We start from the raw sequence: 14,858 nt of genomic DNA, 5'->3' as shown, positions 1-14,858 counted from the left end.
GTAGACGAAAGATCTCGGTGATATTTTAGACTTTTATAGCGGTGCGGTGAGAACGTACGCACGCACTAGCGCGGTAAAAATGTCTCATTGCACTCGCAAAGACGCTGTATCAAGCGAATACTGCTCGTACGTGATAGCACTACGTTCATGACTGATCATCACATGTGATCTTAGGAGGCAGAAGGGCCTAAAACCGAGTCCGTCACCCACATGGCGGAGGCCTAGAATGATAAACGCTCCCTGTAGTCCGAGCCAGATTCTGCATCGCTTCTCGGCCTTTTGGCTAAGATCAAGTGTAGTATCTGTTCTTATCAGCTTAATATCTGATACGCTGCTCATTGAGTAGCTCATATATTAAACTGATTTTTGGAAACTGGCTGTGGAATAAGCGGCTTGCTGCGTCCCAGCCACGGGTTGTCTCGGTATTGCACTACCTCCGAGTACGGCCCCCTTCCCTTTCGGGAAGACACATTCAAGCAACACCTCGAGCATCATTTACGTGCTGTTCATGCGAGCTATAGCGGGAGAGATCAATAAGAGACAGGATCGTCATTAAGACGACGGGTCATAATCACCGCGATGCACCGTTCCCACATGGAGGATGAAATCAGCCGGGGACAGTCGGTGTACAGGGACGCCAAATAAACTCATACTTACCTGACGCGGGAGGTTTACCGTGATCACCAAGGCGGTCCTCTCAGGGTGAGGCCCTCTCATTGCACTTCGATTGGGTTGACCCCTGCGATTACCCCAAATGTGGGTAACTCGAGCGTATAATTTCTGGTAGTGGGGACCTGCGTTCGCGCTAGTCCCCGAACAATACGAATCAAGTGTAATCACAACACAATCACAACGAGCGACTCGTGAAGCACGGACTTCACACCGCTTGTAATCAGTCAACTATTGTAAAATTTCTAACTTCTAATAGCGAACAACTTGCTCTCACATTACCGTCATGGTGGGCAGAGGCTTTAGTCGTGTTTGGTCTGCATTCTAGCGGTGTTTTTGCGATGAAACGAGCGAAGGTGAGCTGTGTTTTGATCAGTTGTTGCTAACCGGCGATGAAAGTTCAGTGCGACTGTTTCGTCACTAAAATAGAACAGTGGAATACGCGCGCTGCTTTGCAACCTTCGCGCTTTATTATAGTGAGTGAAAACATGATCTCGAAAAGCATTTATTTGGACAAGGTTTACGCTATGAATGGCATCTCAGCTTGTATGAGATGCTAGCTGAGTAATGTTCGTGTTCACTCGCGGTGTAAACGCGCGACCAATGCGATAATACTGCGCACTTTCTCTCATAGTATTTTACTGCATTGAGAGACATTTCCTATGCGAGTACTAACGCTCTTACAGGCTTTCACAATCCACTGATCTGATCGCTTGTAATATTATGACTCTACTTGAATCTGCTGAACGTTTGCGAACGTTTACGACCGCGATTTTGATTACAATACGGTCGCTGAGTATGCCTGAATTGTCTATAGATCGAGTTGAGAACGCATACAACTGAGGGATTTCTTTAGCTTAGACAATGACCAACCTGCACTAACTTTTTCTTTATAGTTTAGAAAAAAAATGAAAAAGAAATGCCTACAGCACGCGGTATTCCCAGGCGGTCACCCATCCAAGTACTAACCGCGCCCAATCGAGCTTAACTTCGGTGATCGGACGAGAACCGGTGTTTTCTCGATGGTATGGCCGTAGACGAAAGATCTCGGTGATATTTTAGACTTTTATAGCGGTGCGGTGAGAACGTACGCACGCACTAGCGCGGTAAAAATGTCTCATTGCACTCGCAAAGACGCTGTATCAAGCGAATACTGCTCGTACGTGATAGCACTACGTTCATGACTGATCATCACATGTGATCTTAGGAGGCAGAAGGGCCTAAAACCGAGTCCGTCACCCACATGGCGGAGGCCTAGAATGATAAACGCTCCCTGTAGTCCGAGCCAGATTCTGCATCGCTTCTCGGCCTTTTGGCTAAGATCAAGTGTAGTATCTGTTCTTATCAGCTTAATATCTGATACGCTGCTCATTGAGTAGCTCATATATTAAACTGATTTTTGGAAACTGGCTGTGGAATAAGCGGCTTGCTGCGTCCCAGCCACGGGTTGTCTCGGTATTGCACTACCTCCGAGTACGGCCCCCTTCCCTTTCGGGAAGACACATTCAAGCAACACCTCGAGCATCATTTACGTGCTGTTCATGCGAGCTATAGCGGGAGAGATCAATAAGAGACAGGATCGTCATTAAGACGACGGGTCATAATCACCGCGATGCACCGTTCCCACATGGAGGATGAAATCAGCCGGGGACAGTCGGTGTACAGGGACGCCAAATAAACTCATACTTACCTGACGCGGGAGGTTTACCGTGATCACCAAGGCGGTCCTCTCAGGGTGAGGCCCTCTCATTGCACTTCGATTGGGTTGACCCCTGCGATTACCCCAAATGTGGGTAACTCGAGCGTATAATTTCTGGTAGTGGGGACCTGCGTTCGCGCTAGTCCCCGAACAATACGAATCAAGTGTAATCACAACACAATCACAACGAGCGACTCGTGAAGCACGGACTTCACACCGCTTGTAATCAGTCAACTATTGTAAAATTTCTAACTTCTAATAGCGAACAACTTGCTCTCACATTACCGTCATGGTGGGCAGAGGCTTTAGTCGTGTTTGGTCTGCATTCTAGCGGTGTTTTTGCGATGAAACGAGCGAAGGTGAGCTGTGTTTTGATCAGTTGTTGCTAACCGGCGATGAAAGTTCAGTGCGACTGTTTCGTCACTAAAATAGAACAGTGGAATACGCGCGCTGCTTTGCAACCTTCGCGCTTTATTATAGTGAGTGAAAACATGATCTCGAAAAGCATTTATTTGGACAAGGTTTACGCTATGAATGGCATCTCAGCTTGTATGAGATGCTAGCTGAGTAATGTTCGTGTTCACTCGCGGTGTAAACGCGCGACCAATGCGATAATACTGCGCACTTTCTCTCATAGTATTTTACTGCATTGAGAGACATTTCCTATGCGAGTACTAACGCTCTTACAGGCTTTCACAATCCACTGATCTGATCGCTTGTAATATTATGACTCTACTTGAATCTGCTGAACGTTTGCGAACGTTTACGACCGCGATTTTGATTACAATACGGTCGCTGAGTATGCCTGAATTGTCTATAGATCGAGTTGAGAACGCATACAACTGAGGGATTTCTTTAGCTTAGACAATGACCAACCTGCACTAACTTTTTCTTTATAGTTTAGAAAAAAAATGAAAAAGAAATGCCTACAGCACGCGGTATTCCCAGGCGGTCACCCATCCAAGTACTAACCGCGCCCAATCGAGCTTAACTTCGGTGATCGGACGAGAACCGGTGTTTTCTCGATGGTATGGCCGTAGACGAAAGATCTCGGTGATATTTTAGACTTTTATAGCGGTGCGGTGAGAACGTACGCACGCACTAGCGCGGTAAAAATGTCTCATTGCACTCGCAAAGACGCTGTATCAAGCGAATACTGCTCGTACGTGATAGCACTACGTTCATGACTGATCATCACATGTGATCTTAGGAGGCAGAAGGGCCTAAAACCGAGTCCGTCACCCACATGGCGGAGGCCTAGAATGATAAACGCTCCCTGTAGTCCGAGCCAGATTCTGCATCGCTTCTCGGCCTTTTGGCTAAGATCAAGTGTAGTATCTGTTCTTATCAGCTTAATATCTGATACGCTGCTCATTGAGTAGCTCATATATTAAACTGATTTTTGGAAACTGGCTGTGGAATAAGCGGCTTGCTGCGTCCCAGCCACGGGTTGTCTCGGTATTGCACTACCTCCGAGTACGGCCCCCTTCCCTTTCGGGAAGACACATTCAAGCAACACCTCGAGCATCATTTACGTGCTGTTCATGCGAGCTATAGCGGGAGAGATCAATAAGAGACAGGATCGTCATTAAGACGACGGGTCATAATCACCGCGATGCACCGTTCCCACATGGAGGATGAAATCAGCCGGGGACAGTCGGTGTACAGGGACGCCAAATAAACTCATACTTACCTGACGCGGGAGGTTTACCGTGATCACCAAGGCGGTCCTCTCAGGGTGAGGCCCTCTCATTGCACTTCGATTGGGTTGACCCCTGCGATTACCCCAAATGTGGGTAACTCGAGCGTATAATTTCTGGTAGTGGGGACCTGCGTTCGCGCTAGTCCCCGAACAATACGAATCAAGTGTAATCACAACACAATCACAACGAGCGACTCGTGAAGCACGGACTTCACACCGCTTGTAATCAGTCAACTATTGTAAAATTTCTAACTTCTAATAGCGAACAACTTGCTCTCACATTACCGTCATGGTGGGCAGAGGCTTTAGTCGTGTTTGGTCTGCATTCTAGCGGTGTTTTTGCGATGAAACGAGCGAAGGTGAGCTGTGTTTTGATCAGTTGTTGCTAACCGGCGATGAAAGTTCAGTGCGACTGTTTCGTCACTAAAATAGAACAGTGGAATACGCGCGCTGCTTTGCAACCTTCGCGCTTTATTATAGTGAGTGAAAACATGATCTCGAAAAGCATTTATTTGGACAAGGTTTACGCTATGAATGGCATCTCAGCTTGTATGAGATGCTAGCTGAGTAATGTTCGTGTTCACTCGCGGTGTAAACGCGCGACCAATGCGATAATACTGCGCACTTTCTCTCATAGTATTTTACTGCATTGAGAGACATTTCCTATGCGAGTACTAACGCTCTTACAGGCTTTCACAATCCACTGATCTGATCGCTTGTAATATTATGACTCTACTTGAATCTGCTGAACGTTTGCGAACGTTTACGACCGCGATTTTGATTACAATACGGTCGCTGAGTATGCCTGAATTGTCTATAGATCGAGTTGAGAACGCATACAACTGAGGGATTTCTTTAGCTTAGACAATGACCAACCTGCACTAACTTTTTCTTTATAGTTTAGAAAAAAAATGAAAAAGAAATGCCTACAGCACGCGGTATTCCCAGGCGGTCACCCATCCAAGTACTAACCGCGCCCAATCGAGCTTAACTTCGGTGATCGGACGAGAACCGGTGTTTTCTCGATGGTATGGCCGTAGACGAAAGATCTCGGTGATATTTTAGACTTTTATAGCGGTGCGGTGAGAACGTACGCACGCACTAGCGCGGTAAAAATGTCTCATTGCACTCGCAAAGACGCTGTATCAAGCGAATACTGCTCGTACGTGATAGCACTACGTTCATGACTGATCATCACATGTGATCTTAGGAGGCAGAAGGGCCTAAAACCGAGTCCGTCACCCACATGGCGGAGGCCTAGAATGATAAACGCTCCCTGTAGTCCGAGCCAGATTCTGCATCGCTTCTCGGCCTTTTGGCTAAGATCAAGTGTAGTATCTGTTCTTATCAGCTTAATATCTGATACGCTGCTCATTGAGTAGCTCATATATTAAACTGATTTTTGGAAACTGGCTGTGGAATAAGCGGCTTGCTGCGTCCCAGCCACGGGTTGTCTCGGTATTGCACTACCTCCGAGTACGGCCCCCTTCCCTTTCGGGAAGACACATTCAAGCAACACCTCGAGCATCATTTACGTGCTGTTCATGCGAGCTATAGCGGGAGAGATCAATAAGAGACAGGATCGTCATTAAGACGACGGGTCATAATCACCGCGATGCACCGTTCCCACATGGAGGATGAAATCAGCCGGGGACAGTCGGTGTACAGGGACGCCAAATAAACTCATACTTACCTGACGCGGGAGGTTTACCGTGATCACCAAGGCGGTCCTCTCAGGGTGAGGCCCTCTCATTGCACTTCGATTGGGTTGACCCCTGCGATTACCCCAAATGTGGGTAACTCGAGCGTATAATTTCTGGTAGTGGGGACCTGCGTTCGCGCTAGTCCCCGAACAATACGAATCAAGTGTAATCACAACACAATCACAACGAGCGACTCGTGAAGCACGGACTTCACACCGCTTGTAATCAGTCAACTATTGTAAAATTTCTAACTTCTAATAGCGAACAACTTGCTCTCACATTACCGTCATGGTGGGCAGAGGCTTTAGTCGTGTTTGGTCTGCATTCTAGCGGTGTTTTTGCGATGAAACGAGCGAAGGTGAGCTGTGTTTTGATCAGTTGTTGCTAACCGGCGATGAAAGTTCAGTGCGACTGTTTCGTCACTAAAATAGAACAGTGGAATACGCGCGCTGCTTTGCAACCTTCGCGCTTTATTATAGTGAGTGAAAACATGATCTCGAAAAGCATTTATTTGGACAAGGTTTACGCTATGAATGGCATCTCAGCTTGTATGAGATGCTAGCTGAGTAATGTTCGTGTTCACTCGCGGTGTAAACGCGCGACCAATGCGATAATACTGCGCACTTTCTCTCATAGTATTTTACTGCATTGAGAGACATTTCCTATGCGAGTACTAACGCTCTTACAGGCTTTCACAATCCACTGATCTGATCGCTTGTAATATTATGACTCTACTTGAATCTGCTGAACGTTTGCGAACGTTTACGACCGCGATTTTGATTACAATACGGTCGCTGAGTATGCCTGAATTGTCTATAGATCGAGTTGAGAACGCATACAACTGAGGGATTTCTTTAGCTTAGACAATGACCAACCTGCACTAACTTTTTCTTTATAGTTTAGAAAAAAAATGAAAAAGAAATGCCTACAGCACGCGGTATTCCCAGGCGGTCACCCATCCAAGTACTAACCGCGCCCAATCGAGCTTAACTTCGGTGATCGGACGAGAACCGGTGTTTTCTCGATGGTATGGCCGTAGACGAAAGATCTCGGTGATATTTTAGACTTTTATAGCGGTGCGGTGAGAACGTACGCACGCACTAGCGCGGTAAAAATGTCTCATTGCACTCGCAAAGACGCTGTATCAAGCGAATACTGCTCGTACGTGATAGCACTACGTTCATGACTGATCATCACATGTGATCTTAGGAGGCAGAAGGGCCTAAAACCGAGTCCGTCACCCACATGGCGGAGGCCTAGAATGATAAACGCTCCCTGTAGTCCGAGCCAGATTCTGCATCGCTTCTCGGCCTTTTGGCTAAGATCAAGTGTAGTATCTGTTCTTATCAGCTTAATATCTGATACGCTGCTCATTGAGTAGCTCATATATTAAACTGATTTTTGGAAACTGGCTGTGGAATAAGCGGCTTGCTGCGTCCCAGCCACGGGTTGTCTCGGTATTGCACTACCTCCGAGTACGGCCCCCTTCCCTTTCGGGAAGACACATTCAAGCAACACCTCGAGCATCATTTACGTGCTGTTCATGCGAGCTATAGCGGGAGAGATCAATAAGAGACAGGATCGTCATTAAGACGACGGGTCATAATCACCGCGATGCACCGTTCCCACATGGAGGATGAAATCAGCCGGGGACAGTCGGTGTACAGGGACGCCAAATAAACTCATACTTACCTGACGCGGGAGGTTTACCGTGATCACCAAGGCGGTCCTCTCAGGGTGAGGCCCTCTCATTGCACTTCGATTGGGTTGACCCCTGCGATTACCCCAAATGTGGGTAACTCGAGCGTATAATTTCTGGTAGTGGGGACCTGCGTTCGCGCTAGTCCCCGAACAATACGAATCAAGTGTAATCACAACACAATCACAACGAGCGACTCGTGAAGCACGGACTTCACACCGCTTGTAATCAGTCAACTATTGTAAAATTTCTAACTTCTAATAGCGAACAACTTGCTCTCACATTACCGTCATGGTGGGCAGAGGCTTTAGTCGTGTTTGGTCTGCATTCTAGCGGTGTTTTTGCGATGAAACGAGCGAAGGTGAGCTGTGTTTTGATCAGTTGTTGCTAACCGGCGATGAAAGTTCAGTGCGACTGTTTCGTCACTAAAATAGAACAGTGGAATACGCGCGCTGCTTTGCAACCTTCGCGCTTTATTATAGTGAGTGAAAACATGATCTCGAAAAGCATTTATTTGGACAAGGTTTACGCTATGAATGGCATCTCAGCTTGTATGAGATGCTAGCTGAGTAATGTTCGTGTTCACTCGCGGTGTAAACGCGCGACCAATGCGATAATACTGCGCACTTTCTCTCATAGTATTTTACTGCATTGAGAGACATTTCCTATGCGAGTACTAACGCTCTTACAGGCTTTCACAATCCACTGATCTGATCGCTTGTAATATTATGACTCTACTTGAATCTGCTGAACGTTTGCGAACGTTTACGACCGCGATTTTGATTACAATACGGTCGCTGAGTATGCCTGAATTGTCTATAGATCGAGTTGAGAACGCATACAACTGAGGGATTTCTTTAGCTTAGACAATGACCAACCTGCACTAACTTTTTCTTTATAGTTTAGAAAAAAAATGAAAAAGAAATGCCTACAGCACGCGGTATTCCCAGGCGGTCACCCATCCAAGTACTAACCGCGCCCAATCGAGCTTAACTTCGGTGATCGGACGAGAACCGGTGTTTTCTCGATGGTATGGCCGTAGACGAAAGATCTCGGTGATATTTTAGACTTTTATAGCGGTGCGGTGAGAACGTACGCACGCACTAGCGCGGTAAAAATGTCTCATTGCACTCGCAAAGACGCTGTATCAAGCGAATACTGCTCGTACGTGATAGCACTACGTTCATGACTGATCATCACATGTGATCTTAGGAGGCAGAAGGGCCTAAAACCGAGTCCGTCACCCACATGGCGGAGGCCTAGAATGATAAACGCTCCCTGTAGTCCGAGCCAGATTCTGCATCGCTTCTCGGCCTTTTGGCTAAGATCAAGTGTAGTATCTGTTCTTATCAGCTTAATATCTGATACGCTGCTCATTGAGTAGCTCATATATTAAACTGATTTTTGGAAACTGGCTGTGGAATAAGCGGCTTGCTGCGTCCCAGCCACGGGTTGTCTCGGTATTGCACTACCTCCGAGTACGGCCCCCTTCCCTTTCGGGAAGACACATTCAAGCAACACCTCGAGCATCATTTACGTGCTGTTCATGCGAGCTATAGCGGGAGAGATCAATAAGAGACAGGATCGTCATTAAGACGACGGGTCATAATCACCGCGATGCACCGTTCCCACATGGAGGATGAAATCAGCCGGGGACAGTCGGTGTACAGGGACGCCAAATAAACTCATACTTACCTGACGCGGGAGGTTTACCGTGATCACCAAGGCGGTCCTCTCAGGGTGAGGCCCTCTCATTGCACTTCGATTGGGTTGACCCCTGCGATTACCCCAAATGTGGGTAACTCGAGCGTATAATTTCTGGTAGTGGGGACCTGCGTTCGCGCTAGTCCCCGAACAATACGAATCAAGTGTAATCACAACACAATCACAACGAGCGACTCGTGAAGCACGGACTTCACACCGCTTGTAATCAGTCAACTATTGTAAAATTTCTAACTTCTAATAGCGAACAACTTGCTCTCACATTACCGTCATGGTGGGCAGAGGCTTTAGTCGTGTTTGGTCTGCATTCTAGCGGTGTTTTTGCGATGAAACGAGCGAAGGTGAGCTGTGTTTTGATCAGTTGTTGCTAACCGGCGATGAAAGTTCAGTGCGACTGTTTCGTCACTAAAATAGAACAGTGGAATACGCGCGCTGCTTTGCAACCTTCGCGCTTTATTATAGTGAGTGAAAACATGATCTCGAAAAGCATTTATTTGGACAAGGTTTACGCTATGAATGGCATCTCAGCTTGTATGAGATGCTAGCTGAGTAATGTTCGTGTTCACTCGCGGTGTAAACGCGCGACCAATGCGATAATACTGCGCACTTTCTCTCATAGTATTTTACTGCATTGAGAGACATTTCCTATGCGAGTACTAACGCTCTTACAGGCTTTCACAATCCACTGATCTGATCGCTTGTAATATTATGACTCTACTTGAATCTGCTGAACGTTTGCGAACGTTTACGACCGCGATTTTGATTACAATACGGTCGCTGAGTATGCCTGAATTGTCTATAGATCGAGTTGAGAACGCATACAACTGAGGGATTTCTTTAGCTTAGACAATGACCAACCTGCACTAACTTTTTCTTTATAGTTTAGAAAAAAAATGAAAAAGAAATGCCTACAGCACGCGGTATTCCCAGGCGGTCACCCATCCAAGTACTAACCGCGCCCAATCGAGCTTAACTTCGGTGATCGGACGAGAACCGGTGTTTTCTCGATGGTATGGCCGTAGACGAAAGATCTCGGTGATATTTTAGACTTTTATAGCGGTGCGGTGAGAACGTACGCACGCACTAGCGCGGTAAAAATGTCTCATTGCACTCGCAAAGACGCTGTATCAAGCGAATACTGCTCGTACGTGATAGCACTACGTTCATGACTGATCATCACATGTGATCTTAGGAGGCAGAAGGGCCTAAAACCGAGTCCGTCACCCACATGGCGGAGGCCTAGAATGATAAACGCTCCCTGTAGTCCGAGCCAGATTCTGCATCGCTTCTCGGCCTTTTGGCTAAGATCAAGTGTAGTATCTGTTCTTATCAGCTTAATATCTGATACGCTGCTCATTGAGTAGCTCATATATTAAACTGATTTTTGGAAACTGGCTGTGGAATAAGCGGCTTGCTGCGTCCCAGCCACGGGTTGTCTCGGTATTGCACTACCTCCGAGTACGGCCCCCTTCCCTTTCGGGAAGACACATTCAAGCAACACCTCGAGCATCATTTACGTGCTGTTCATGCGAGCTATAGCGGGAGAGATCAATAAGAGACAGGATCGTCATTAAGACGACGGGTCATAATCACCGCGATGCACCGTTCCCACATGGAGGATGAAATCAGCCGGGGACAGTCGGTGTACAGGGACGCCAAATAAACTCATACTTACCTGACGCGGGAGGTTTACCGTGATCACCAAGGCGGTCCTCTCAGGGTGAGGCCCTCTCATTGCACTTCGATTGGGTTGACCCCTGCGATTACCCCAAATGTGGGTAACTCGAGCGTATAATTTCTGGTAGTGGGGACCTGCGTTCGCGCTAGTCCCCGAACAATACGAATCAAGTGTAATCACAACACAATCACAACGAGCGACTCGTGAAGCACGGACTTCACACCGCTTGTAATCAGTCAACTATTGTAAAATTTCTAACTTCTAATAGCGAACAACTTGCTCTCACATTACCGTCATGGTGGGCAGAGGCTTTAGTCGTGTTTGGTCTGCATTCTAGCGGTGTTTTTGCGATGAAACGAGCGAAGGTGAGCTGTGTTTTGATCAGTTGTTGCTAACCGGCGATGAAAGTTCAGTGCGACTGTTTCGTCACTAAAATAGAACAGTGGAATACGCGCGCTGCTTTGCAACCTTCGCGCTTTATTATAGTGAGTGAAAACATGATCTCGAAAAGCATTTATTTGGACAAGGTTTACGCTATGAATGGCATCTCAGCTTGTATGAGATGCTAGCTGAGTAATGTTCGTGTTCACTCGCGGTGTAAACGCGCGACCAATGCGATAATACTGCGCACTTTCTCTCATAGTATTTTACTGCATTGAGAGACATTTCCTATGCGAGTACTAACGCTCTTACAGGCTTTCACAATCCACTGATCTGATCGCTTGTAATATTATGACTCTACTTGAATCTGCTGAACGTTTGCGAACGTTTACGACCGCGATTTTGATTACAATACGGTCGCTGAGTATGCCTGAATTGTCTATAGATCGAGTTGAGAACGCATACAACTGAGGGATTTCTTTAGCTTAGACAATGACCAACCTGCACTAACTTTTTCTTTATAGTTTAGAAAAAAAATGAAAAAGAAATGCCTACAGCACGCGGTATTCCCAGGCGGTCACCCATCCAAGTACTAACCGCGCCCAATCGAGCTTAACTTCGGTGATCGGACGAGAACCGGTGTTTTCTCGATGGTATGGCCGTAGACGAAAGATCTCGGTGATATTTTAGACTTTTATAGCGGTGCGGTGAGAACGTACGCACGCACTAGCGCGGTAAAAATGTCTCATTGCACTCGCAAAGACGCTGTATCAAGCGAATACTGCTCGTACGTGATAGCACTACGTTCATGACTGATCATCACATGTGATCTTAGGAGGCAGAAGGGCCTAAAACCGAGTCCGTCACCCACATGGCGGAGGCCTAGAATGATAAACGCTCCCTGTAGTCCGAGCCAGATTCTGCATCGCTTCTCGGCCTTTTGGCTAAGATCAAGTGTAGTATCTGTTCTTATCAGCTTAATATCTGATACGCTGCTCATTGAGTAGCTCATATATTAAACTGATTTTTGGAAACTGGCTGTGGAATAAGCGGCTTGCTGCGTCCCAGCCACGGGTTGTCTCGGTATTGCACTACCTCCGAGTACGGCCCCCTTCCCTTTCGGGAAGACACATTCAAGCAACACCTCGAGCATCATTTACGTGCTGTTCATGCGAGCTATAGCGGGAGAGATCAATAAGAGACAGGATCGTCATTAAGACGACGGGTCATAATCACCGCGATGCACCGTTCCCACATGGAGGATGAAATCAGCCGGGGACAGTCGGTGTACAGGGACGCCAAATAAACTCATACTTACCTGACGCGGGAGGTTTACCGTGATCACCAAGGCGGTCCTCTCAGGGTGAGGCCCTCTCATTGCACTTCGATTGGGTTGACCCCTGCGATTACCCCAAATGTGGGTAACTCGAGCGTATAATTTCTGGTAGTGGGGACCTGCGTTCGCGCTAGTCCCCGAACAATACGAATCAAGTGTAATCACAACACAATCACAACGAGCGACTCGTGAAGCACGGACTTCACACCGCTTGTAATCAGTCAACTATTGTAAAATTTCTAACTTCTAATAGCGAACAACTTGCTCTCACATTACCGTCATGGTGGGCAGAGGCTTTAGTCGTGTTTGGTCTGCATTCTAGCGGTGTTTTTGCGATGAAACGAGCGAAGGTGAGCTGTGTTTTGATCAGTTGTTGCTAACCGGCGATGAAAGTTCAGTGCGACTGTTTCGTCACTAAAATAGAACAGTGGAATACGCGCGCTGCTTTGCAACCTTCGCGCTTTATTATAGTGAGTGAAAACATGATCTCGAAAAGCATTTATTTGGACAAGGTTTACGCTATGAATGGCATCTCAGCTTGTATGAGATGCTAGCTGAGTAATGTTCGTGTTCACTCGCGGTGTAAACGCGCGACCAATGCGATAATACTGCGCACTTTCTCTCATAGTATTTTACTGCATTGAGAGACATTTCCTATGCGAGTACTAACGCTCTTACAGGCTTTCACAATCCACTGATCTGATCGCTTGTAATATTATGACTCTACTTGAATCTGCTGAACGTTTGCGAACGTTTACGACCGCGATTTTGATTACAATACGGTCGCTGAGTATGCCTGAATTGTCTATAGATCGAGTTGAGAACGCATACAACTGAGGGATTTCTTTAGCTTAGACAATGACCAACCTGCACTAACTTTTTCTTTATAGTTTAGAAAAAAAATGAAAAAGAAATGCCTACAGCACGCGGTATTCCCAGGCGGTCACCCATCCAAGTACTAACCGCGCCCAATCGAGCTTAACTTCGGTGATCGGACGAGAACCGGTGTTTTCTCGATGGTATGGCCGTAGACGAAAGATCTCGGTGATATTTTAGACTTTTATAGCGGTGCGGTGAGAACGTACGCACGCACTAGCGCGGTAAAAATGTCTCATTGCACTCGCAAAGACGCTGTATCAAGCGAATACTGCTCGTACGTGATAGCACTACGTTCATGACTGATCATCACATGTGATCTTAGGAGGCAGAAGGGCCTAAAACCGAGTCCGTCACCCACATGGCGGAGGCCTAGAATGATAAACGCTCCCTGTAGTCCGAGCCAGATTCTGCATCACTTCTCGGCCTTTTGGCTAAGATCAAGTGTAGTATCTGTTCTTATCAGCTTAATATCTGATACGCTGCTCATTGAGTAGCTCATATATTAAACTGATTTTTGGAAACTGGCTGTGGAATAAGCGGCTTGCTGCGTCCCAGCCACGGGTTGTCTCGGTATTGCACTACCTCCGAGTACGGCCCCCTTCCCTTTCGGGAAGACACATTCAAGCAACACCTCGAGCATCATTTACGTGCTGTTCATGCGAGCTATAGCGGGAGAGATCAATAAGAGACAGGATCGTCATTAAGACGACGGGTCATAATCACCGCGATGCACCGTTCCCACATGGAGGATGAAATCAGCCGGGGACAGTCGGTGTACAGGGACGCCAAATAAACTCATACTTACCTGACGCGGGAGGTTTACCGTGATCACCAAGGCGGTCCTCTCAGGGTGAGGCCCTCTCATTGCACTTCGATTGGGTTGACCCCTGCGATTACCCCAAATGTGGGTAACTCGAGCGTATAATTTCTGGTAGTGGGGACCTGCGTTCGCGCTAGTCCCCGAACAATACGAATCAAGTGTAATCACAACACAATCACAACGAGCGACTCGTGAAGCACGGACTTCACACCGCTTGTAATCAGTCAACTATTGTAAAATTTCTAACTTCTAATAGCGAACAACTTGCTCTCACATTACCGTCATGGTGGGCAGAGGCTTTAGTCGTGTTTGGTCTGCATTCTAGCGGTGTTTTTGCGATGAAACGAGCGAAGGTGAGCTGTGTTTTGATCAGTTGTTGCTAACCGGCGATGAAAGTTCAGTGCGACTGTTTCGTCACTAAAATAGAACAGTGGAATACGCGCGCTGCTTTGCAACCTTCGCGCTTTATTATAGTGAGTGAAAACATGATCTCGAAAAGCATTTATTTGGACAAGGTTTACGCTATGAATGGCATCTCAGCTTGTATGAGATGCTAGCTGAGTAATGTTC

At 46.9% G+C, this 14,858-nt stretch overlaps 26 non-coding genes across 26 annotated transcripts; 18 read left to right on the top strand and 8 right to left on the bottom strand.

The window, feature by feature from the left end:
• The first annotated feature begins 263 nt into the window (after positions 1-263).
• On the top strand, positions 264-456 carry LOC125570582. The gene has a single exon (XR_007312908.1). It is a non-coding gene; the product is annotated as a U2 spliceosomal RNA (small nuclear RNA).
• A 193-nt stretch (positions 457-649) lies between these two features.
• Positions 650-815, top strand: LOC125571178. The gene has a single exon (XR_007313491.1). It is a non-coding gene; the product is annotated as a U1 spliceosomal RNA (small nuclear RNA).
• A 774-nt stretch (positions 816-1,589) lies between these two features.
• LOC125570835 lies at positions 1,590-1,708 on the bottom strand. The gene has a single exon (XR_007313143.1). It is a non-coding gene; the product is annotated as a 5S ribosomal RNA (ribosomal RNA).
• Positions 1,709-1,965: 257 nt separating this feature from the next.
• On the top strand, positions 1,966-2,158 carry LOC125570581. The gene has a single exon (XR_007312907.1). It is a non-coding gene; the product is annotated as a U2 spliceosomal RNA (small nuclear RNA).
• A 193-nt stretch (positions 2,159-2,351) lies between these two features.
• On the top strand, positions 2,352-2,517 carry LOC125571177. Its single transcript, XR_007313490.1, has one exon. It is a non-coding gene; the product is annotated as a U1 spliceosomal RNA (small nuclear RNA).
• Positions 2,518-3,291: 774 nt separating this feature from the next.
• Positions 3,292-3,410, bottom strand: LOC125570834. The gene has a single exon (XR_007313142.1). It is a non-coding gene; the product is annotated as a 5S ribosomal RNA (ribosomal RNA).
• A 257-nt stretch (positions 3,411-3,667) lies between these two features.
• Positions 3,668-3,860, top strand: LOC125570580. Its single transcript, XR_007312906.1, has one exon. It is a non-coding gene; the product is annotated as a U2 spliceosomal RNA (small nuclear RNA).
• A 193-nt stretch (positions 3,861-4,053) lies between these two features.
• LOC125571176 lies at positions 4,054-4,219 on the top strand. Its single transcript, XR_007313489.1, has one exon. It is a non-coding gene; the product is annotated as a U1 spliceosomal RNA (small nuclear RNA).
• Positions 4,220-4,993: 774 nt separating this feature from the next.
• Positions 4,994-5,112, bottom strand: LOC125570829. The gene has a single exon (XR_007313138.1). It is a non-coding gene; the product is annotated as a 5S ribosomal RNA (ribosomal RNA).
• A 257-nt stretch (positions 5,113-5,369) lies between these two features.
• On the top strand, positions 5,370-5,562 carry LOC125570579. Its single transcript, XR_007312905.1, has one exon. It is a non-coding gene; the product is annotated as a U2 spliceosomal RNA (small nuclear RNA).
• Positions 5,563-5,755: 193 nt separating this feature from the next.
• On the top strand, positions 5,756-5,921 carry LOC125571174. Its single transcript, XR_007313487.1, has one exon. It is a non-coding gene; the product is annotated as a U1 spliceosomal RNA (small nuclear RNA).
• A 774-nt stretch (positions 5,922-6,695) lies between these two features.
• On the bottom strand, positions 6,696-6,814 carry LOC125570822. Its single transcript, XR_007313134.1, has one exon. It is a non-coding gene; the product is annotated as a 5S ribosomal RNA (ribosomal RNA).
• Positions 6,815-7,071: 257 nt separating this feature from the next.
• Positions 7,072-7,264, top strand: LOC125570578. Its single transcript, XR_007312904.1, has one exon. It is a non-coding gene; the product is annotated as a U2 spliceosomal RNA (small nuclear RNA).
• A 193-nt stretch (positions 7,265-7,457) lies between these two features.
• On the top strand, positions 7,458-7,623 carry LOC125571173. The gene has a single exon (XR_007313486.1). It is a non-coding gene; the product is annotated as a U1 spliceosomal RNA (small nuclear RNA).
• A 774-nt stretch (positions 7,624-8,397) lies between these two features.
• LOC125570812 lies at positions 8,398-8,516 on the bottom strand. Its single transcript, XR_007313123.1, has one exon. It is a non-coding gene; the product is annotated as a 5S ribosomal RNA (ribosomal RNA).
• Positions 8,517-8,773: 257 nt separating this feature from the next.
• On the top strand, positions 8,774-8,966 carry LOC125570577. Its single transcript, XR_007312903.1, has one exon. It is a non-coding gene; the product is annotated as a U2 spliceosomal RNA (small nuclear RNA).
• Positions 8,967-9,159: 193 nt separating this feature from the next.
• Positions 9,160-9,325, top strand: LOC125571172. The gene has a single exon (XR_007313485.1). It is a non-coding gene; the product is annotated as a U1 spliceosomal RNA (small nuclear RNA).
• Positions 9,326-10,099: 774 nt separating this feature from the next.
• LOC125570801 lies at positions 10,100-10,218 on the bottom strand. Its single transcript, XR_007313116.1, has one exon. It is a non-coding gene; the product is annotated as a 5S ribosomal RNA (ribosomal RNA).
• A 257-nt stretch (positions 10,219-10,475) lies between these two features.
• LOC125570576 lies at positions 10,476-10,668 on the top strand. The gene has a single exon (XR_007312902.1). It is a non-coding gene; the product is annotated as a U2 spliceosomal RNA (small nuclear RNA).
• A 193-nt stretch (positions 10,669-10,861) lies between these two features.
• LOC125571171 lies at positions 10,862-11,027 on the top strand. Its single transcript, XR_007313484.1, has one exon. It is a non-coding gene; the product is annotated as a U1 spliceosomal RNA (small nuclear RNA).
• A 774-nt stretch (positions 11,028-11,801) lies between these two features.
• On the bottom strand, positions 11,802-11,920 carry LOC125570790. Its single transcript, XR_007313111.1, has one exon. It is a non-coding gene; the product is annotated as a 5S ribosomal RNA (ribosomal RNA).
• Positions 11,921-12,177: 257 nt separating this feature from the next.
• Positions 12,178-12,370, top strand: LOC125570575. Its single transcript, XR_007312901.1, has one exon. It is a non-coding gene; the product is annotated as a U2 spliceosomal RNA (small nuclear RNA).
• Positions 12,371-12,563: 193 nt separating this feature from the next.
• On the top strand, positions 12,564-12,729 carry LOC125571170. Its single transcript, XR_007313483.1, has one exon. It is a non-coding gene; the product is annotated as a U1 spliceosomal RNA (small nuclear RNA).
• A 774-nt stretch (positions 12,730-13,503) lies between these two features.
• Positions 13,504-13,622, bottom strand: LOC125570781. Its single transcript, XR_007313106.1, has one exon. It is a non-coding gene; the product is annotated as a 5S ribosomal RNA (ribosomal RNA).
• A 257-nt stretch (positions 13,623-13,879) lies between these two features.
• LOC125570782 lies at positions 13,880-14,072 on the top strand. Its single transcript, XR_007313107.1, has one exon. It is a non-coding gene; the product is annotated as a U2 spliceosomal RNA (small nuclear RNA).
• Positions 14,073-14,265: 193 nt separating this feature from the next.
• LOC125571169 lies at positions 14,266-14,431 on the top strand. Its single transcript, XR_007313482.1, has one exon. It is a non-coding gene; the product is annotated as a U1 spliceosomal RNA (small nuclear RNA).
• The last annotated feature ends 427 nt before the right edge of the window (positions 14,432-14,858 follow it).

Source organism: Nematostella vectensis, chromosome 8 (genome assembly GCF_932526225.1).
Source record: "Nematostella vectensis chromosome 8, jaNemVect1.1, whole genome shotgun sequence".
Taxonomy (NCBI): Eukaryota; Metazoa; Cnidaria; class Anthozoa; order Actiniaria; family Edwardsiidae; genus Nematostella; species Nematostella vectensis.
This window is presented reverse-complemented; position numbering and strand designations above follow the sequence as displayed.